This window comes from Athene cunicularia, assembly GCF_003259725.1.
Source record: "Athene cunicularia isolate RWA chromosome 3 unlocalized genomic scaffold, athCun1 chr3_part1, whole genome shotgun sequence".
Taxonomy (NCBI): Eukaryota; Metazoa; Chordata; class Aves; order Strigiformes; family Strigidae; genus Athene; species Athene cunicularia.
Window position 1 is genome coordinate 39848704 of NW_020799097.1, and position 9057 is coordinate 39857760.

At 37.8% G+C, this 9057-nt stretch overlaps 1 protein-coding gene across 1 annotated transcript in view; it reads right to left on the bottom strand.

The window, feature by feature from the left end:
- Positions 1 to 9057, bottom strand: part of RNGTT (RNA guanylyltransferase and 5'-phosphatase) — a 185898-nt gene that overhangs the window by 27999 nt on the left and 148842 nt on the right. The gene's annotated exons all lie outside the window — the stretch shown is intronic.

The window sequence follows — 9057 nt, forward strand, 5'->3', positions numbered from 1 at the left end:
TGCTTCAGTTTCTGCAGTGCTCATGCAGATCTTCTGGTTGTTATTCTTTTTCTGTTTACATCACCAGCTCCAAAGCTAGATTTTTTATTTTTTTTTTTAGTATTTTTTTCCCCCTTACTGTGTCTATAGAGAGTAAATATGCCCACTGTATGCTGGCATTCACTATAATATAAATGCACACATAAAATATATTACTATTCATTTATACTATTGGTGTCTAACCTTCCCATGCAGGACTGAGAACTCTAATATTTCAGGAGCTATACAAACACACAGGTGGCTGGGACCCCTTGCCCTTAAGAGTTAGCTATTGTTACTGAGAAAAGCTGCAACAAAGAAAGAGTGTCAACATGTAGAGAAAGGAAAGGAAGTCAAGGGATAAAGAATTAAGCCACATGCTTTTTTTCTTTCCCAATTAATTCTCAAAGTAATGGTTCAATTGTATCCTATTTTGCAAAATGAGCAAAATTTGCTACCTTTTAACAAACATGCATTTAACAAACTGAAATGAGCAGTGGGTAATTTCTTGCTAGCACCTTACAATGTTTTTTACTTGCAGTTTGTTCCGTAAATTATCTCTAGCACATCCCTCATCTTCTTTACAAGACATAAACTGTGTGGGTTGGGCAGTTTTTTATCTCTCGGAGTTTCTGTTACTACTGTCACAAATTCAGAATTTTGTTTTTGAGTATGTTCAGATTATTGTTTAGGACAAAGTCAAAGAAAGGCACCCTGAACATGGGACAGAAGACTGAAAGATGTTCAATCACTCCAGGTTCCATCAGTTTCACTTAAAGTCCTAGGCTGCCCTCCTGAAAACGCCCTCAACTGCTGAGAATTAACTTTATTTTTCATGTAAAACCTCCCCGCATTCCTGGGGAAGCCAAACACAGCCAATACCCCTATGCGGGGCAACTTTTCATATATCCCAGACCATGCAAGCACCTTGAAGATAAAAACTAAGATGCTGAATTTGACTCAGTCCTTTATGTGCAGAAGAAAGGAGTGAGTATAAAAGTAGGACAGGTTCAGGCATCAGAAGGCATTATCTTAGCACTGTGTGACTTCCCATGAGAAGACTACATTGTCACCTTGTAACAATAAACATTAGGAACAAAGCTTAAATTTCCACTCCATTGAGAAATTGATTTTAGAAGATTACTTGGCAATCAGCCCCACTTTTTAAGTGTTGGTGCTGCAACTGTTACAATGTGTTGACTACTACATGACACATAAATACAGGTGGTTTCCACAAAAGGCAAACAGAGTAAGAAAAAAAGAAGAGAAGGATTTCCTTATGCAGCCTCACAACAGCCCAATACTATCAATTCCAACGATGCTCAGTGCAGCTTCCACATCTAGAAAGACGGTATGAAAATCCTGCTGTAATATCCCACAAGACTCTACAAAACATTAGAGCCACCCACCACTTCTGATTGGAGACTGTTAACAAGAATAAAAATGTATTACTAATGCTGATTACTTTATCCTATAGTTTGAACTTCAGAAGAGGCATATTATTATACAGCTTTATTCTTACACCCCATTTGTGTGTTTTAATTTAGAGTGACTGTGTTTAATGAAACGTAGGGACTCAGATTATCTGAGTTTATCTTCTTCTTTCACAGTCATCAAATCATATAATTATCACATTCCTTCTCAACACTGTAAAGGTGTTTATTCCTAGTGTAAGTTGGATCCAGATCTGTAGCTATAAAAGTATACTTTAACTTCCAGAATAAAATTATTTCTGTTCAGCATAACCCATTTGTTATGTCAATGACACTAAGCTGTGTGGTGCAGTCAACAGGCTGGAGGGAAGGGATGTCACCCAGAGGGACCTTGACAGGCTGGAGAGGTGGGCCCGTGCAAACCTCATGAAGTTCAACAAGGCTAAGTGCAAGGTACTACACACGAGTCAGGGCAATCCCAAGCACAAATACAGGCTGGGAGATGAGTGGATTGAGAGCAGCTCTGCAGAGAATGACTCTGGGGTACTAGCAGATTGAAAACTGAGTATGATCCAGCAATGTGCGCTCACCGCCCAGAAAACTAACTGCATACTGGGCTACATCAAGTGAAGTGTGGACATAAGGTCAAGAGAGGTGATCCTCCCTCTCTACTCCACCCCTCTACTCATGAGATTCCCCCCTCTACACATGAGACCCCACCTGGAGTACTTTGTCCAGCTCTGGGGCCACCAGCATAAGAAGGACATGGACCTGCTTGAGTGGGTCCAGAGGAGGCCATTAAGATGATCTGGGGGCTGGAGCACCTCCTCTATGAAGACAGGCTCTGGAAAGAGTTGGGGTGGTTTAGCCTGGAGAAAAGAAGGATCCAGGGAGACCTTATAGCAGCCTTCCAGTACTTAAAGGGGGCTACAGGAAAGATGAGGTGGGACTCGTTGTCAGGGAGGGTAGTAACAGGACAATGGGTAACAGGTTTGAACAGAAAGAGGGTAGATTTAGATTAGATAGGAGAAATAAATTGTTTGCTGTGAGGGTGGTGAGACACTGGTACATGTTGCCCAGAGAAGCTGTGGCTGCCCCCTCCCTGGAAGTGTTCAAGGCCAGGTTGGACGGGGCTTTGAGCAACCTGGTCTAGTGGAAGGTGTCCCTGCCCATGGCAGAGGGTTGGAACAAGGTGATCCTTAATGTCCCTTTCTACTAAAACCATTCTATGATTCTGTGATCCTCCTATCATTACTTTCCCAGTTTAAAATAATCTCCCCTTCTTCCCCTCATTGCCTGTGTTAACTCTGCTAATGTGAAGATGAAATCCTTCTCTCTCACTTTTTACCAAGATGACCAAGAGAATTACCACTATATTTCTTGAATTTGACAGGCCTCTGTTCAACTCAGTGGTGCCTCTTTCTATCTGAAATCATTTGTCTTCAATGTGAACAATCAGAATCAAACACCTACAGATAAATCTGTATTTCCTTTTTCTCGGGAATGTCTCACTCCAGGGACTCTAGGGCTATATTTGCCATCTTTAAGCTGAAGGCACGATATCTTTATGTTTTATTCTATGGCATTTCACATCAAATACACTAATAGCACAAAATAATAAGTAGGGGAAATAAGAGAGTAAGAGAAGGCAACATCAACAAAACTCAGGTTATGACTTCACCGTGATAAATGAGAAATCCTTTCCTGTTGTGGTAATAAACAGTATGTATGAAAGTCCAGTAAGCAAAGCATCAAATAATTAGGGCACCAACATACTCTTATTGGCTGTCAACAGGCACAGAGGGAAAACTTTTACATGTATTTTGCTAAAAAACTGTACAGACCATGTTGCTGTGGAGCTCTGTCAGGACAGCAAATGACTATAGGGGAAATATGGACTAACACCCTTCCTAAATTTGGAGCAGTTTTAAGAGCTGTACCCTAACAAGGTGCTCCGTATCTGTAATCTGTGATTAGACAGTGACAGTCTATCCAGCTGTGGGATCACTAATTGTTAGCAGAAGTCATTGTCACTCAGGGAAGAAAAATATGCCAGCTTCAGTCAAGAAGTCACCAGCTTACCCTTGCTTAAAAAACAAACTCTTGAAAGCAGCAAATTCACCAGTTCATGCCTTTACCCTCATCTTTCAGGAAACAATTGTGGCAAATCATTTCAGTAATCATCTTGAGATGTTTCATATTGCTGAAGAAGTCATGAATGAGGTCTAACCTGGTTCTCAGACATCAGTTCAGGTTTCTCTATGTCTAGGCAAAGCTCTTGGGAACGTTGTAGTGAATTCTCTGAAGTGCTGACAAGTTGCCGTCAGATCTTAGAGTAAAGGTGGAGGGATTTGTATCTGGAGGGTCTGCTGATTTTGATGTGATATGATCAGAGCAATTACTCTGGGGTGATTACCTGTTGCAATCCCTCTCTGGCAGAACTCCACTATACTTCATCATGTTTCAAGTTAAAAATGTTATTTGTTGAGGGAAAATGAGGCAGCTGGCCAAGTAATAACTTAGAACCAAACTGCAGTCCTGGAGTGTAAGTGGCAGGTTTAGGTGTCTCAGCAATCACCAAAACTCTTCTCAAGTTTAGTAAAATCACAGATAATGGCTACTGAGCTGCAGGTCAGAGCAGAGCTAGATTCCTTGCTAGTCCTTGACAGCAAGACTGCTGTAACCACAGCAGCAATTCTCCAGAAGCAGACTTAAAACTTTCAGAATCTTTCCACTTTCTACCATAGAAACAAAATACTAAGAACACATCACTATTTCCAAAATACTCTTTTCACCATAACTCTCCTCATATTCTATTAAATCGAACAATTCTATTTTGAACGAAGTAGTATATTATGAAACTTTTTAATAACTACTCTTAAAATACTAAAAATAAAATAGCAGTAATTAATCTTTATTTAAATGGTAATTTAATGTGTTAAGAGCCCAAAATGAAACTAGTCATTAGCTCAACAGTAAAGACTGCCAGAAGCTTCATACTGATTAATAATGGAGAACACAGTGTACTGCACAGTTTCCCCTAATCCCAGAATCTAGGAACTGAACTGCAAAAACTTTCAATCCTAATAAATTGATCAAGCAATATAATTTTCTTTATAGCTATTATTACTGGATATAGTCTAGCTAAGTTTTCATTCTGATCTATGTTGATCAGGTATCTATTTTAAAAACAATGGGTCATATATGTTATAAAGACTTGTTCTGTAAACAAGTTAAAAACCCCATAACATATTCTTCCATCAGGTGACTATTCTATGTATGCTAGGACAATTAAATTAGCTACTTCTAATAAATACAAAATTTCTATGACAAAATTTTTGCTTTAACAGCTTCAATGTTAGTAAAAAATACAAACAATATTTAATGTAAATAGATTTAAGAACCTGCCAGTTAATTCCAGCTGATGTCAATGCTTTATGTTGCAAATCAAGATTGTCACTTAAGAGAAACCTTCTACCTTTCATCTAGTTTCCAAGAGATATTTAATAAATACAACCACTTGAGATCCAAAGAAAGCTGCAAATCACATTGCTCTGAAGTTCCTGAATGAATGTAGAAGTATACGACAGTAATTACTACAACATAGCTACTTAAATGGAAAAAGATACAAAAAGTGAATATGTATCGTGAAACTGTTTTACACCACCTCTGAACAGATGCTAGAATTAATAAATTAGTATAATTTCATTTTAAAATAAAACTGTAAGAGAAACTACCTTATATTAAACAGATTCCTTGAATATAACCTTAGAACAGTCCCCTGAAAATAAAAACTTCATTGCCACAGCAAATTTGACTTTCAAATCATTAATTTATGTAATACTCTAACCAGCTAACCAAAATAACCGCCATTTTCATGAGCCACTGAATTTACTGAAACTCACAGATTATTACTCTTGGACAAGAGCAATCCCAAGCATTATGCAGTAAGTTAAAAGTTTCATATCATGAACTCTGCTCAAAGTAGCAACATAGAAAATGCTGCAGTATCTACAAACTGGCGCATTACTGGAAAAGTTCCAGGCAGATCCCTCTAGCCACTAAAACACACTCTTCCATTCCTTTTAATATACCTGCTACTAGATACAGGATTCAAAAGCTCCAGGAGTGAATGCTTCACATTCCTTTTGCATATTGAAGTACAGAGATCAAACATCTATCAAGCACTACCTCTGATACCACTGAAAGCAAGTCAGGACGAAGAAGATCAGGTAATTTCTGTTAATCTTACCAGCTCATCTATGTCTCAGAAACATTATAAATATTAATATATAAAAATATGAATGAATTATTGCATGTAAGACAGACATAGAAAAATCATCCTAGAAGAGATGTTAGTATTTCAAAATCTCTTCCCAGACTTGTCATCTACAGTCTTCTTCATCAAAGACACTGGTGCAATTATCTTCCTGCACAGTTCTAGAAAATCAAACTTGTTTGCTTTTGGGAAGTGATACTTTGATAAGGAGTTCCTCTCTCTGTAGTTTTGTAAATGTACATAAATTGAAACATGAATTTGTAAGTACTAGCATGGCAGTTTATATGCTTAGTCTAAATATTTCAAAGGCCTGGTAAAATTCCTATTTGTCCAACTCAAAGTGCACTAAAATGCATTGGAAGTACTGCTGTATAATAATGGTTCACTTTGAGTAATATATCTACACCAACAGAGGAGTGTAGTGGTTTGGGGCATTCCTTAATGCACATGTTTTGCAAGCATTGACCGATCTTAATAGATTACATAGTACTTGGGTTGTTTGCAGATGAGCATGAGCGGGTAATTTATATAACAAGAGAGACCAATCCATCACACAGTGAGCAAAAGCACATCTGAACTAAAAGGTTACACAGACTCTGCCTTATTTCAAGACTAAATGCAGTTCACAGGTCTTTTAACTGGTGGAATCATTAACACTGCATTTGAAAGGCCTGAAGAACTGCTGGGGGAAGAATGAAAGAAACTTGTATGAGCAGTTACAAAAGATCACTGCACATCTCCAGAATACATACATTTCTTTTCACATCACTAACTCTTAATGTGAATTATTACTCCCCATTTTTGGTGCTGAAGACCTCCAAGAGGATGCAACCACCCCATCTATCTATACACATTCCTCCTGTTGTCATGTAGAAAACTTCTTTCTAGAATCTCCAAGCAATAAATCAGATAGGAGCCTCAATTAAAAAAAGCTCACTGTTTTTGTTAACTGCACACCCTTCCCCAGTTGCAGCTAATAATATAAGCCATAGAAGATATGATCCTGAGACAAATTAGCTTACCATTTCAAGATTACCTTTAGCATCAGAAACACAGCAAAGAAGCAGTGTGCAAATAATATGCTCATATACATGCCTATAGCTCCAAAAATAAAAGTTATGTTTAAGAGAACACAGCTTGTGGAATTACCTTATTCAAACGTGACTATGTAATCAACAGTAATTTAGTGGATAATAAGCTTTGTTTTTCCTAAGTAGTAACTTGAAGTTATTTTGAATATCCACGTTACCTACTCTGTGGCAAACACATTTAGGATGAGACTACACGAGCAATACATTACCAGAAAGTCTAACAGTAACCTACTCAAATGTATGTCACATTTATCAAGCAAGAACAAAAAAAAAAACGGTGTTGTGCCCGTATCTTGAATACTGTGACATTCTCTACCTTAAAAAAGACAACAGTAGAAACACATAAGAGTACAAAGAACAAAAACGGTGCTGATTGGAAATACTGAATGGTTGGATATAGGGAACAACTAAGTAGATTTTTTTGCAGCTTGGAAATGCAAGATTATGTGGAAGAGAAGATAAAGTCAGGAACAGAGCATGACTGCTCACCACTTCTCCTGACATAAGGCCTAGGTTGAACCAAAATTAATTATTTGGCAACAGGTTTAAAAAATAAAGTAATACCTTAACTCACAGTGATAGTACAGCTTTGTATGTTGAAAATTTAGTGGAAAATCCCTTAGGCACATTCGGGGAGGAAGGTCCAACTGAGTCTATTAAGCATCAGGATGCAGCTACAACTTCCAGCAGAGAAGGCCCTGCATGTAAATTGCAAGAAACTAGCTGCATACTTTGTATTTATCCTGGGGTTTTGCACTCTCTCCCTATGTATTTGCTAGGATATAGTGGATAGTGAGGATACTCAGTCCTGCAGTTTGATCCTGCACAGCATCTGCTTTGCAGCTGTCCTGTGAGCAGAAGGGCCTCTCTGCATGATGGGAAGCACACTGCTGCTGGCTGTAAGCGGCTGAAAATGAGTGCAGTATATGCCTCTTTTCTCTCTAAGCCACCCAGTGAACTTACAAACTTCCCAGCTGTGGGGAAAGCCTCCCCATTTTGATGCTTTTTATTGTAAGTGAATTGGGCTGTCAAGGGCAGGAAAGGGGTCTATTTTGGAAGGGTAGAACAGTGTGAGAGAACATTTACAGAGCATTTAAACAAGCACTATTCTGAAGAGTTATCACCAAAAATATACAAGCTTATTTGGGATGAAAAAACTTCTGGCAAGATGTTTCATGCAAGAAACATTTATAAATTGTTTGATTACTAGCCAAACTGAATAACATACATGTAAAAACTGGGGAGATGAGAGGAGAGGAAGAGGGAAGATGAAAAGCATGCACCTGTTATTTTAAAGTAATTTTAAAATAGTACTAAGGTATAAGCTATAAAAAGCAAGTATTTGCTAAATACCATCAGGAATACTGCTCTTCAGTAATGTAATTAGAGATGGCAAAGGAACGCATCTGAGTATTAGAAATCAAGTTTCATTTTCCTGTAGAACAAAACCAAGGCTTTTAACATTCTGAGAGGCACAAGTGTGTGCACACGATGGTGCCGGGAGTGCAGAATATTAGTAATTACAGGTATCATCTGGGACATGGAAACATTTCATCATTCTAAAACAGATACCACATTTCCACAGTCCAGTGTAATGACTGACATGCTAATGCCTCCCTTTGTCCTAAGAAAAGTCCCAATGAAACTCATCAGAATCAGTCCATCTATTCTTGTAAAATGTTTTTGTTTGCAAGTGACATGATAAAAACTAATTAGCAACTGGCAATTAGAAACATGAAACTATCATAGTTTGACTGAAGGAAAAGAAAAAATAAGTCATAAAGGACATAAATGACATAATAGAAAGAAAATAATAATAGAAATAGAGGAAGTCATAAAAGATATGCAAGACATAATGAGTCTTTCATTATAAAACTAATAATACTGGGAAAGTAATCTGTGCATTTTACTGCAGTGTCTTCCCTGTCAAAGATCTCTTAAAAGAATTACAGAGTTCCAAAACTGGCTTTGTTTTAAAATGTCACTGACAAAGGTAACCTTAAAAAACCCCCAAACAAAACCAAAAAAACCATAGGAAAAACTAAACTTCTTTGACAAGTACACAGATGGAACTAGAAGCAAACCAAGAATATGGTAAACATTACCACAGTAGCATTATTTCCCATTATTTTTCCTGAAGCTATATTGATAACTTGAGGTTCTCTAAATCAAGACTTAAATAATACAGAAGTGAAATAATTTAAATAACCACCTCCCTCCCTCCCCACCCCCCCCC